The following is a 14,838-nucleotide window of genomic DNA, read 5'->3' on the forward strand; positions in this document are numbered from 1 at the left end:
CACGCAACCGAACTCATGGGATTGGTCCACAGTCACCTGGAACAGTTAGAACAAGAACGGGAGCGACAAAAGGAGACCGAAAAGAACCTGAAAGAGAAGATGGAACGACAAAAAGAGTTAGAAAGAAAACTCTTAAATTTAGAATCCTCCCTCAAAAGCCGGAACTCCCGTGAAGAGCAAGAAGAACCGCCCCTAGGAGGGGAGGATCCCTTCAGTGAGGACATAATGAGGGCAAAAGTTCCGAGGAACTTCAAAAGCCCCGATATGGACCTCTACGATGGAACCACGGATCCGAAGCATCACTTAAGCAACTTCAAAAGTCGGATGTACCTAGCTGATGCTTCCGACGCTACGTGATGCAAAGCTTTCCCGACCACTCTATCGAAAGCAGCGATGAAGTGGTTCGACAGCCTCCCCCCGAGGTCGATCACCAGTTTCGAAGACCTCTCAAGGAAGTTTCTGATGAGGTTCTCTATCCAGAAAGACAAAATGAAACATGCACCGAGCCTCCTGGGAATAAAACAGGAGGTCGGAGAACCCTTACGAGCCTATATGGAAAGGTTCAACAAAGCATGTTTAGAGATTCAAAACCTGCCCACAGAGGCAGTCATAATGGGGCTAGTCAATGGACTTAGAGAATGTCCCTTCTCACAGTCCATATCTAAAAGACACCCCGTCTCTCTAAGTGATGTACAGGAAAGAGCTGAAAAGTACATCAATATGGAGGAAAATGCTAAGCTGAGAGACCTGAGTTGGCGACCTGGACACCCTCCCTCAACAAAAGAGAAGGAGAGGGAAACCAAGAAAAAGGAAGAACTCAGTCTCAAGATGCCAAGAAAATACCACTCTTATACTCCTCTGAAAGTTTCTATAGTGGATGTATACAGAGAGATTTGTAATACTGAAAGGCTGCCGCCCCCTAGACCCATTAAAAATAAAAAAGGGGGGAGCCGCAGCGACTACTGTGAGTACCATAAAATATATGGTCACTCCACAAACGACTGCTACGACCTTAAAAATGTGATAGAAAAGCTGGCTAGAGAAGGTCGGCTTGACAGGTATCTCATAGAAAGGTCGGATAGTTATGGAAAGAGAAAGCGAGATGATATGGATAGAAGAGACCCACCACCACAGACTCCGGAGAGACATATCCATATGATCTCATGGGGGTTCGCGGGAGGGGGACTCACCAAATCCTCTCGCAAAAGACATATCAAAAGAATCTACCAGGTCGGAGAGGAATCATCTGACCTCCCTACTATTTCATTCACAAAAGAAGATGGGCAAGGAATAATCCCTGGACACGATGATCCAGTAGTAATAACTATGATCCTGGCAAATGCCCATCTCCACAGAACCCTAGTAGACCAAAGAAGCTCAGCGGACATCCTTTTTAAGCCCGCTTTTGACAAACTAAGGTTGGATGAGAAAGAATTAAGAGCCTACCCCGACATCTTATACGGATTAGGGGACACACCGATAAAACCACTGGGATTTTTGCCCCTCCACACCACTTTTGGAAAGGGGGAAAAGTCAAAGACTCTGAGTATAGACTTCATAGTCATCGATGTGGGGTCAGCATATAATGCTTTAATCGGCAGAGCTACTCTAAATCGACTCGGAGCAGTAGTATCCACTCCCCACCTTTGCATGAAATTCCCGACTTCAGCGGGGATAGCAACGGTAAGGGGAGATCAAAAGTTGGCAAGAAAATGCTACAATGAAAGCCTAAACCTAAGAGGAAAAGGCAAAGAAGTTAACACAATAGAGCTCGGTGGCGCAAGGGCTAGAGAAGAGCTGCGACCACAACCGGGAGGAAAAACCGAGAAAATACAGGTCGGCGAAGAGGAAGGAAAAAATACTCACATAGGAGCCAACCTAGGGGAAACCCTAAAACAAGAGTTAACTAAGCTCCTAAGAGATAACTCCGATCTCTTCGCCTGGAAGGCCTCCGACATGCCTGGGATAGACCCCGAGCTCATGTCCCATAAGCTCTTGGTCTATCCAGGATCCCGACCTGTACAACAAAGAAGACGTAAGCTCGGCCCAGAACGAGCCCTAGTAGTGGAGGAGCAAGTACAGGCGCTCCTGGAAGCCGGCTTCATCAGAGAAGTCAAGTACCCAACATGGCTAGCCAATGTAGTGCTGGTCAAAAAACAAAATGACAAATGGAGAATGTGTGTGGACTATACCGACCTAAATAAGGCATGTCCCAAGGACCCTTATCCACTGCCAAGCATCGATACCCTAGTAGACTCCAGCTCGGGGTATCAATACTTATCGTTCATGGATGCCTACTCGGGGTATAACCAAATCCCGATGTACAAGCCAGACCAGGAGAAGACATCATTCATCACACCCAGAGCTAATTTCTGTTACGTGGTCATGCCATTTGGATTGAAAAATGCAGGGGCTACATACCAGAGGTTGATGAATAAGGTGTTTGCTTCTCACCTTGGGAGCCTAATGGAAGTATACGTCGACGACATGCTGGTAAAGACCAAGAAAGAAGTCGACCTCTTGTCGGATCTCTCACAAGTCTTTGACACCATAAGGCTGCACGGGATGAGACTAAATCCCGCAAAGTGTGCCTTCGCAGTGGAGGCAGGGAAATTTCTAGGATTTATGCTAACACAAAGAGGGATCGAAGCCAATCCCGATAAGTGTAGAGCCATCCTGGAGATGAAAAGCTTGAGTTGTTTAAGAGAGGTCCAACAGCTGAATGGCCGACTTGCAGCCCTCTCCAGATTTTTGGCAAGATCAGCACTAAAATCCCATCCACTATTCTCCTTATTGAGAAAGGGATATCAGTTTGAATGGACCCCTGAATGCGAGGAGGCGTTCCAGGAGTTCAAAATATTCTTAAGCCAACCTCCTATTCTAACCCGACCCGTAGCTGGAAAAGACCTCGTCCTATACTTATCTGTAGCAGACAAGGCTGTCTCATCAGCCCTGATAAGAGAAGACGAGGTCGGCCAACATCCAGTATATTTCATCAGTAAAGTTCTACAAGGCCCTGAGCTAAGGTACCACAAACTAGAAAAGTTTGCCTACTCCTTAGTAGTAGCCTCACGAAGGCTACGACCTTACTTTCAAGCTCACACAATAAGAGTCCGTACGAACCAACCCAAGAAGCAAATCCTCCAAAAGACGGATGTTGCAGGAAGAATGGTTCAATGGGCAATAGAGCTCTTCGAGTTTGACCTGAGATATGAAACTCGGACGGCGATTAAAGCCCAATGCCTCGCCGACTTCGTTGCGGAATACGCAGGGGATTAGGAGGAAAAACCAACTACATGGGAACTCTATGTAGATGGATCCTCCAACAAAACAGGAAGCGGTGCAGGCATAATATTGGTAGATGAAAGAGGAACCCAGATAGAGGTCTCCCTAAAATTTGAATTCCCAGCTTCAAATAATCAAGCAGAGTATGAAGCCTTGATTGCTGGATTGAAGCTGGCAGAAGAAGCCGGTGCTACAAAGGTGATGATATACAGCGACTCACAAGTGGTGACCTCCCAAATAAGTGGAGAATATCAGGCAAAGGACCCAAATATGAAGAGGTACTTGGAAAAAACTCTGGAACACCTTGGCTGCTTCGTAGAAACCGAGGTCAAGCACATAACTCGGGATCTGAATGGCAGAGCAGACGCCCTATCCAAGTTAGCAAGTACCAAGCCAGGAGGAAATAACAGAAGCCTGATCCAAGAAACTCTCCAGGAACCCTCAGTGGTAAAAATAGAAGACAAACAAGAAATCTTTGAAGTGGTCGGATTAAACCTCGGATGGATGAACCCCTTTGTCGAATACATGAAATTCGACACCCTCCCCAAGGAGGAGAAAAAGGCTAAGAAGATCCGAAGGGAAGCACAACACTACACCTTGGTGAGAAATATTCTCTACAGAAGGGGGATATCAACACCATTGTTAAAGTGCGTACCGACCTCAAAAACCACCGAGGTGTTAGAGGAAGTCCACAATGGAATCTGCGGAAATCATCTCGGAGCAAGATCACTAGCCAGGAAAGTAATCCGAGCAGGATTCTACTGGCCGACCTTGCAGAAAGATGCCACAGAATTTCTGAAAAAGTGCCAACCATGCCAGATGCATGCAAATTTTCACGTGGCTCCCCCAGAGGAGCTCATCAGTATCACTTCTCCATGGCCCTTTGCAAAATGGGGAATGGATTTGTTAGGTCCTTTTCCCCAAGCGCCAGGACAAGTCAAATACCTGATTGTGGGAATAGATTACTTCACAAAGTGGATAGAAGCAGAACCATTGGCCACCATCACCGCAAAAAGAAGTCGGAGGTTCCTCTACAAAAATATCATCACAAGGTATGGGATACCTCATTCCATTACTACAGATAATGGAACCCAGTTCACCGACTCTACCTTTAGAAGCCTAGTAGCCAGTATGAAAATCAAGCACCAGTTCACCTCGGTGGAGCACCCGAAGCCAATGGGCAAGCCGAGGCAGCCAACAAAGTCATACTGGCAGGGCTAAAGAAAAGGTTACAAGATGCAAAAGGAGCCTGGGCTGAAGAGCTCCCACAAGTGCTATGGGCTTACAGGATGACCCCCCAATCCGCCACTGGAGAAACACCCTTCCGACTAGTTTATGGCGTGGAAGCCATAATACCAATAGAAGTCAACGAACAAAGCCCAAGAGTGATTCTCCATGACGAGATCGGAAATATACAGGGGCACAAAGAGGAGCTCGACTTGCTCCCAGAAGTCCGAGAAGAAGGCCAGATAAGAGAAGCGGCGTTGAAGCACATGATGACTACAAGATACAACAAAAAAGTCATTCGAAGAGCATTCACCCCAAGTGACTTGGTCTTGATCAGAAACGACATTGGAGTCAACAAATCAGGGGAAGGAAAGCTCGCTGCAAATTGGAAGGGACCATACAAAGTCAATGAGGTCTTAGGAAAAGGTTATTATAAAGTGACCGACCTGAACGGCACCGAGTTACCGAGGTCGTGGCATGCTTATAACATGAAAAGGTACTACAGTTAAAAGCGAACTCTACTCCCTGATGTACTCTTTTCCCAACTTCACGATTTTTTCCCAAAATCAAAGGGTTTTTTCTGGAGATGGGTTTTTAACGAGGCATCATAGTAGGGGCTAAGGGAAATAGATTATCAAAAACCCTTAGTAACAATAAAGTACCTTACCCAATTAATAAAGATCTTTTTCATCTTACAAATATCTCTTATAAATTCCTTTTTTGTTTTCTCTTTCTTTCTACGAAACGCGCCAACTTAAGCTCGACAAAACGTGAAAATCCCATGAATCGACCTAGATGGTCGTCAGGATAAAACGACGAGGTACAAGTCGGTGTAAAGAGGTTATATAAGTTGGTCGTAAGAAACTCAGGGACAATCCGACTCATAAGTCGAAATGAAAACCCGAGTAGAAAAGCTCGGAAACACTTCGACCCGTAAATCGGAATGAAGAACCGAGTAGAAGAAAAAAGGCATCGCAAAAATAACCTAAGACATAAAAGCTCAATAAACCACAAAGTTGAGCATAAATGAATAGTGGAAAAAAGAGATCGAAAAACTATTGAAAAGACTGTCCTAGGTTCTTAAAGCGAAAAAAAAAGCTCAGAAGAACAGACAAGTCGAATAAAAGGTTTTTGGGAAAAGGTCGAAAAGACTTCCTAAAATATCAAAAACAGAAAAGCATGCACGCATAAGGTAACTTAAACCCTCATCCAAAAAAGGGTATTTATTTTTTAACTTAAACCCTTCTTAAAAAAGAGGTATTTTTTAAATATTTTGTTAACAGCCTTAAAAGGCCAAAAGAAATTGTTCAAACACCACCAACAAACAAGATATAAAGAGTTTAAAAAAGGGGGGGACTCACAGGCCGAGCCCCCATATAGCCATATAAAGTTATTCCTGCAGAGGAGTAGACGGATCACCACCACCAGAGTCAGGAAAAGCGCCACCAGGACCGGGAAGAGAGGCAACCACAGGAGATGAAGAGGAAGTCGGAGGAACAACAGAAGAGCTCGGAGCGTCTTTAGAATGAGGAGGGGACTCTATAATCCTCTGCCCCCGAGTCTTCAATTCTGACTCAGAAACAATTACGGGGGCAGGAGGATCCACAATAGCACCATCAATGACGACTTTGTCCGGATCTAAAGGAGAAAGGTCCAGGTCAGGGGCAATGACTCCGACCTGCTCCTTGAAGATCCTCCAAGCCTCCTCGGCGCCATCAGCAATAGAGTCCTCCAACTCAGCATATGCATTCCGAGAGTTCAACAAGTCCTTCCTCACAGACACAAGATCTTGAAATAAACTCTGGTAACTCTCCTGTGCTGCCTTCCTCAAACCCGCCTCCATGTTGCATTGGGCCTGCAACTTACTCTCCTTCTTCCGAAGGGTATCTCTCTCCTCCTTCAGCTTAGTGACCTCCTCCTTCAACTCCCTCTCATGCTCTTGATAAGCAAGAAGCATTCCTTCCAGCTCCTCAACCTTCGAGGTCAACCCCAAAGAGCTGAGAGGAGTCTTCTCAAAAATATCCAAAAGCTTGCCACAAACACCTGATGCCCTAAAACAATCCTCAGCCAGAGCGGTAAGGTGGTTCCGAACAGAGACATCATCCATACTTATATGAGGATAGATGTTCTTTCGGACGAATGCAAGAGCATCCGCCTTAACCCCACCATCAAAAGAAGAGCCAGACTCTAAAGTCTTGTGCTTCTTCTTCTCTGGCTCAGAAAAAAGTCGGGTGGAAGGGAGTGGCCGAGACAAAGCTGAAGAAGAAATCACAATGGACTGGGAAGGAGTCCCCACGTTCTGAGGAGGAGGAGGAGGAGGAGGAGGAGGAGAGACGATCGCCCTGGTGCCACCAGTCCTAGCTCGAGATCTTGCCTTAGCCTCCTAAACTCTCTGGTAAGATTCTTGAGCATTCTTCCTTGCCATATCTGCAAAAGAAACAATTAGCAAAAACAACAAGTCGACAAACCTCAAGTCGGCAGACACAAGTTGAAAATAAGAAACGTATATACATGTATAAAAACTACCTAGTTGCGACCGAACAAAAGTTGGCGATCCCTGGAGGAATTTTCTAGTATCCAAGTATGGGGCCCTCCCCCACACTTCTCGGAAAAACCCCACAATGGCCGCCTCCACCTTGTCTAGGTCGTCCAGACCATACTTCTCACAGGGGGAGGCCTCCAACCAATAGAGGGGAAAGCAAGGGGAAGAATTCTCATCTAAGAAAAAGGGGTGGTGACCCTCTACAGCTTGCACTTTGAAAAAATAATTTTTGAAGTCATGGAAGGATTCGTCAAAAAGGGTGAAGATTCTCCGACCTTGTATGGCTCGGAAAGACACCCATTGCTGCTTGTTATTTAACCCACTGAAGGGCTTAGTCATGTGGAAAAGATAGAAGAAAATCCTCAAAGAAGTCGGAAAGTCCAAAGCGTGACTTATAAATTGATAAATTTTCAAAAAACCCCAAGAGTTGGGGTGAAGTTGGGTAGGGGCAACACGACAGTGGCGCAAAACAGCCATTTCAAATTCAGAAAACGGAAGAAAAACACCCAAACGGGTAATCATACTCTCATACATATAGAAAAAATGAGGGACCTCCTTGGAATCCCTCCCAAAACAAACCCGGTCTTCTGGACCCGGGACAACCAACTCGTACTTTGGCTTGTCCTCCTCAGAAGTACAAATTCTGTGGCGAGTACGAAGGTGGGTGATAAATTCAGTATCGACCAAGGGTTCCTCCCCTAGGACCGTGACATCAACCCACTGAGAAAGAACATCTACGGAAGCCATTTCTTTTTCTTAAAAAGGTAACAAAAACCTACAAGGGAAAAAGAAAAGAAAAATAAAAAATACGGTCTCTAAAGGGAGGGAATACGGAACTAAAGTCTACAAACCAACCTATCTACAAAATAAAGGCATGCAAATAGAAAAGTATGTTACAGAAAGAGCTAACCTTTATCTGAAAATGAGGGTTGGAGGAAGAAAAAGCCTTCGAAAACACAAGAATGTAGCACGAACGAATGAAGGGGAAATTTGAAAAATCGCAGAAACGAAACAATGAAAGAGAGGGAAAGTATTTATAAGTACGTGGGGGGCACAATGGTAAAAACGGGGCAGTCATTAATGAGAATGCACCGTTACCAAGAATCCCTACGCACATCCCTAAACGGACACGACGCTTGATTAGACGTAACTGTCAGAACCAAAAGGCTACAAAAAGTCACGTCGGTCCTCCTACAAGTCGGCTACGACCCCGAGTAGAATACTTGAACCCAAATCTTGAAAAGAAAATTGGGCTCGAGTAGGGGCACTGTTCATACCCTGGCCCAACAATAAAGGCCCAGGTCCAAATAAAAGGCCTAATCCCACGGATTGAGTCTCACCCAATACCAAGCTTCGTCCTATGAAGTCGGTTCTCACCACGACTTGCTCTGAAGAAGTCAGGTACGAGGGTTAGCTGGCAGATAAACACTCATTCAAATGAGTAACTGCCCCTAGAATCTCTCTAACCACTTCCAAGAGCCATATCCTAACCTCCCTAAGATAATGGGACAGTTAACACCCTAAAAAGGCGGCACTACTCCAACGGTGGTTATTGGTTCACCACTATAAATACACTGACACCCCTCAGGTATCTCTAAGTCCCAATACTCTCCAGACCTGCTCACACCCTTGCTAACTTAGGCATCGGAATGTCTTTGCAGGTACCACCCCCTATTCTTTCACACACACAAGTCGGACGGAGGATCCCGAGTTGCAGATCCATTTGAAGCCTCCTTCTTCTTACGTTTGGGCCAACCAACGCCATCCAGCCCATTAATCTCCGGTTACCCACCGTAACAAGACTCTTCATGACTTCAGCGTCCATATCCTGAAATGGGAAAGTTGTAGGGAGTGAGAATATCATCCTCGAAAGGGTTCTCACCGTAGGGTTGCAAAATTACTATAATAGGATACGCGAGATAAAATTGTTATAGTGATTGATAACCGCTTTATGTATCTTTTCACAAACAACGGTTTATTATAAAAGAGAAATCTGAAACTTTTTCTGAATGAGGCATTGTTCAATTCTTAAAAACTCAAAAGTCTTTCAAAAGGTTTACTTTTGCTGAACCAAATTAGCCTTTCATACTTTTCAAACCAGAAACACCAACCAACATGGCCTTCGGCCCATCTCATGGTCAACCACGGCTCTAGGCCCAAACAGCCCAAACAACAACCAGTCACCACAGTCCAACAGAGTCTCAGTCGCAAACACAAATAGGAAAGTTCAAGCACAAACAAACAAGTACAGCAAGTAGAACAATTAGCAGTTAATCACAAGTAATCACAAAGGCAAACCAAGTACAATATGCACACCCAAACAATGTCACATAGATGCATATGATGCATGCCTGTCGTAGTGGCTGATGATATCATCTGTCGGTTATATAGCCAACCCGACAAGTCCTGGTAGCTAACCATTGGACTGTCCCTCTGTCGTGCATCCCCAACTTGAGTTATTCTCGATCATCATCATGATCATAATCATAATCCATATCCAACACCCTCACTGGTGTATATTCACGTGGGCGAGCTCATCTGGGACTTTCACAGTGCCGGCCACACTTACGACATAGGGTCAGCAGAGTCTCGAGTCTCCGATAGTGGAAGTGCAACAATCACAATATCAATAACTCAGCATATATACATTCATTCTCAACCATGAATCAACGTTCATCTCACCCATCTGGCTTAAGTTCATAATTTATAGTCAGCCATTTGGCTCATGACAGATTTCGCAATCAACCATAATTTATTATCATATACAGCCATTCCGGCTCATAACAAAATAACACTTCCACCATTCAACATCATCAAATTCATAAAAATCATTATTCAAAGCCATAAATCACGTTTTCTCAATTCATTTCGCTTTGAATCAAATTTCAACGCTTTTCAACCTTGGCTTTAAAGTTCTCATTTCTCAAATCATCTCGGGCTCACAAGCCACTCTTAGTCAAGGTAAGTTTCCCCTTTTTAAAAACAAAGCCACCCTCGGCCTTCTCTTTTCAAAACTTCCAAAACCATGGCAAGTTAAAGACTTATTTTGAAATATTCAAAATCATCCATCCAACAACGGGATTTTATAACAAAAGTTCCTCGGCAGAGTCTCAAGTCTTTAGGAAAGAATAACATAATTCATTTCCTCAAATTCACTTATAATAATTAGAACCTTGGCTTCCTGATTTGAGTAATAAAATAAGATCTAAACCAAACCGAGTCATGTAATCAATTACTCCTTTCAAAGCCGTTTCCTTCACTTAAACAAAACCAGTTTCAACCTCATGATAAATTCTAAAAGCGTTTCAGACTACTTAGAAATTGTTTTAGTCTTGCAAAAATTTCAGAATTCAAAAAATACTTAAAAATTTTTCCAAAACCTTTTAAAATAAAACTTGTCAATAGACGTTCAGGTTCTTTCAAAGTCACTAAAACCCTTCTAATTAAAACCCTCAAGTCAAATTCAAAGACATAACCTTTTTCACATCTAAAACAGCTTTAAAACATAAGTTTCATCTAAATAACTTTTCCCCAAAAGAGATACAATATTTTTCTTAAGAAACAAGACTAAATCATAATTCCTCTTTAATAATTCATTTCAAAAGCATGAATCATCCCTTTTATTGATAATTCAAATAAAATAGTAGAAATTGTTAACTCATAATTTTTCCCAGACAACATTTCAATAAAGTCCCGGATTCTACCGAAATTTTGGCAACACCTCCCCTAAAACTTAGACTTTGCCACCCGGTTCGGGTCCCAACTAAACCGTTCCACAATCCTTTTCAACAGTTCAAATCCAAAAATTAATTCAAGAGCAAGCTAAACCAAACAGTCACCTCATTTTTATATCTCAAGAAAACCATTTTAAAATCAAATCATTATCAACCGATTAAACTCATTTCTAACACTTTAAAGAAACAGCTCAGCAATAATTCATTTATCAAAATCAAATCGATTAAAGCATACCAGGCTGAATCTAAAAGTGTATTTTATTTTCCACATTATCAAGAAAATCAACTCAACTCAAATCTTTAAAAAGATCAACTTCAAAAACATTCCGTTTCATAAAGCCACACAACAATCCAGTCAAACAAACATTCATAATCATTTAAGACAACCAAACAATACATAAAACTGATACAATCACCAAATATACATTGTCTCATATCCATATATAATAATTCCAATATATAAAGTATAGTTTTCAGAAAAAGTCCCTACCTCAATACGCAAAATCATAGTCCAAACACCTCATAAAGTTTTTTTCATCTCAATCCAAAATCACCGGCAATCAAAACCTTGGCTCTGCTTGCTCTCTCAAAAGCAGAAACAGCTACAAGCGGCACAAGAAAATCGGATTCTAATTCCTAAAACCATTAACATCGCCAATAATTTATTACACGGAACAGAACACTAACGTAGGGCATTTGAAATAGAAATACTCACTGAAATAGCAAAACGAAACAACGGCGGGTTCTGAACCAGTTTGGCAGCAGCCCTGGCAGCCACATCAAGCGGCAGTGGCGACCGGACTCCGGCGATGAAGACCGAAACCCACATACAGATACGATAAGGCTTCCGAAATCTTAAACGAATGGAAATCAAACTCAAAAACCCTTACCGGCAGAGTTTTTCGGCGACAGCAGTGGCATTTTTCGGCGGCCAGGCATGGCGGCACAGTTGATTTCTCCTCCAAGTGTGGCTATAACATAATCAGTTTCTTCTCCCTCCATTCACAATCCCAACGGAAGTCACAGTGGTGGTTCTGAGCAGCTCTGGTGGCAGAGGCTCCGGAACTCACAGAAGTCATTGAACAGGGCAGCTCCAATGGGGGCTTCTAGCAACGACGGTGGTCCAGGCAGCATCAACGACGATGATAGGGTCTATAGTGGCAGCGACAGCAGCGGCTTCTGATCACAACACAACAGCTTAGCACGGTGAGGGCCCTTTCTTCCTCTGCTCTGTGGGTGTTCCACGATATTGGCGACGGTAGCACCCAGCGAACCCTCCTCCTCCAGCAACGACGCCGAAGATCAAAGATGGCGACGCGAGCTCAGGCCCCATGGATGGGACGGTGGTGATGGCAGAACGACGCCTGGGCAGCGACGATCGGCGTGGCTCAATGACGGTCGATGGGGCCTACCGGATCTTCAGCAACGGCGACGAGGTGTTGCGGCCAAGCAACGCCTCCTTTTTCTCCCCTGCGCGCTCCCTTCACCCTGGGTCTTCCTTTTATTATGCCCGATCTCTCTCCGTGATGGCACGGTTGGCAACGACGCAACTGAGGGATCGACGGGAACCAGCTGGCGGCGACAGCACCCTTCCTGGCCGGCGCGCTCTTCTTCCACTCCTCCTCCCCTTCTCCGCAGTGGTTCACTGCTTTTGTCTTCTTCGTAGGTATGGGGGAAAACTGTGTGTTGATGGATAAGGGTGATGCGGCGCTGAGGAGAGTGATGGATGGTTAGGGTTTTTGGCAAAAAATTAGGTTTAGGGGTATTTTCGTAATTTTAAATAAAATTAAGGATAATATAATAATTAGAAATGAATTTTAATCCAACAATAATAATGTATAAAAATACTATTTGTTCATTAATTTCACAATTATTTTCAATGAAATGTTCAAATCCAAAAATTAGGAATAATATACTTAATTTCTCTATTTTTCAAAGCAGCGGTATTAATATTTTAAAATATTAATTATTTAGTCTAAATCCTATAAAATTCTTATTATTTCCTAATTACCAACTTTATAATTTAAATATAGGAAATAATTCAATAATTATGAAATTAAGTAAAATTTTCACTTTAATTATCAAAACTTGATTTAATCATTCTCAATGAAATAATTTCTGAAAGTAAAATCTCAAATAACAAATATATTAAAAATCAGCTCATAATAAAATTCTTCAAAAGTTCTGGGTCTTACAATTTTTCAGGCAGCGGTGCCGCGAGAGGGAGGGAGGCTAGACAACAACAGCGGTGTCGCGAGGGGAGGAAGGCGAGATAGCAGAAGCGGCGCCGCAGGAGACGTGCGTGAGACAGTAGCAGTGTTGCGTCACTAACGAGGCTTCTTCAGGCAGTGGCAACGCGGATGACCGGGAGAAAAGGGCGCGCACTTCATATGAGAGCTCCGATCAGTGGCGACAACGCACTGTCATGGCGGAAGAACGGACAACTGAGCAGCAGAGTAGTGACGCGATGAGAGAGAAATGTGACGTGTTGTGCGTTTGTGTTTATATAGGATTAAGTTGACTAATCCTAATTATTCAAATTCAAAACCTAATTCTAATTAATTTAAAATCTTATTTTTAAAATTAATTCATTAGGATGTTGTTTATGTTAGCTAAAATGTGTGTTGTTCTCCTAGATTTTTTTCTTATAATATTAATCCTTAAAAGTTTACATATAGTCTATTTAAATGGATAAAATATTCGATTACGAGTATGTTCTATTGTAGCAGTATTATCTGACCTTCCATATCTAAAAAGAATTTTCTTTGATTAAGAATTTTGCTTGGAAAAGTATGGTACAATAAAAATGAGTACCTTATTTTAAAAGATCATGCAAATTTTTAGAAGAGTCTAAAAAAAAGTCATCATCATCTGAAAGAGGTGATTCTTTTAAATAATTAAAACGTCAACTCCTGAAGGATTACAGAAATTAATTTATTAATGGAGGTAAAAATGGTGATTTACAATTTTATTGGTGCATGGCGTGTAATCCATAAATATAGATCTCAGTGACTTAAAAAATGTAAGTTATGTTTTTTGTGAAACAGAAAAAACAAAAACTGCAGCAGCTACAAAACCCAACTTACTTTTGCCAGGAGAGCCATGCAGTGTACCAAATATGTCCCTCTTTTGTGTGTGTTTGGTATAATCTCCCAACATCTTCCATAATTTTAAGCTCACATCTTTTATAATTTCAAGCTCACCTAACCGATTATTTTTTGACACAAGTAACTGTCAAAAAAATTCACAACTATGACGTATACGGAGGGTTTTTCACTAAAATAAAAAAATATTATTTCCCCAAACACGATTTTTAAACTTTAATTCTCCCAATACTTAAGACAATGACAACCATTATCAACGTTTTCAGAGTACATAGGAATACACAAGAGTACACAAACAACAAATATAGTTTCTTCAATATCGTCAACATTAATGGCAACCATTATCATCGTCTCCAAGAAGTACATAGACACCTGTTTTATTAAAATATTTTTTCTCCTAAAAACGCAACCTGCGTTCTAAGCTTTCTAAAAAGGTTTCTGACACCTTAAAAAATATGTATTTTGCGTCTTTAGAAAAACTCTGACACCCAAAAGAACACAAGTTACATTTTGTTATTAAAAAAAAATAAAACGTGAAAACAATAACACAGAAGTTGCGTTTTATTATCTTGGTAAACAAAAAAATAAAAAACGATAAAAAAAAATGGTAAAACGCAAGTTATAATTTATTCTGACATTATATCAATGAAATTTTTGTTCATCCATTTTATTGCATTACACTATTATTGTTTTCATATAGAAAAAAAATGAGCCGCAGGATTACGGATATTATTTGTTATGAACTAATGGATCTTTAAGATACCATTTAATAATAAAAAGTTGCATCTTCGCAGAATCACATAAAAATTACTGTTATGGATCACGATAATTATTTAATTTGTCGGAAGCAGTTATAAGAACAATGATGTTACTTCTCACCGAGAAAAAAAATAATAGTGTTACCATTTAACGTAACAAAAACATACATAATTAAAAGATAATCGTT

Source organism: Arachis hypogaea, chromosome 6, assembly GCF_003086295.3.
Source record: "Arachis hypogaea cultivar Tifrunner chromosome 6, arahy.Tifrunner.gnm2.J5K5, whole genome shotgun sequence".
NCBI classification, from domain to species: Eukaryota; Viridiplantae; Streptophyta; class Magnoliopsida; order Fabales; family Fabaceae; genus Arachis; species Arachis hypogaea.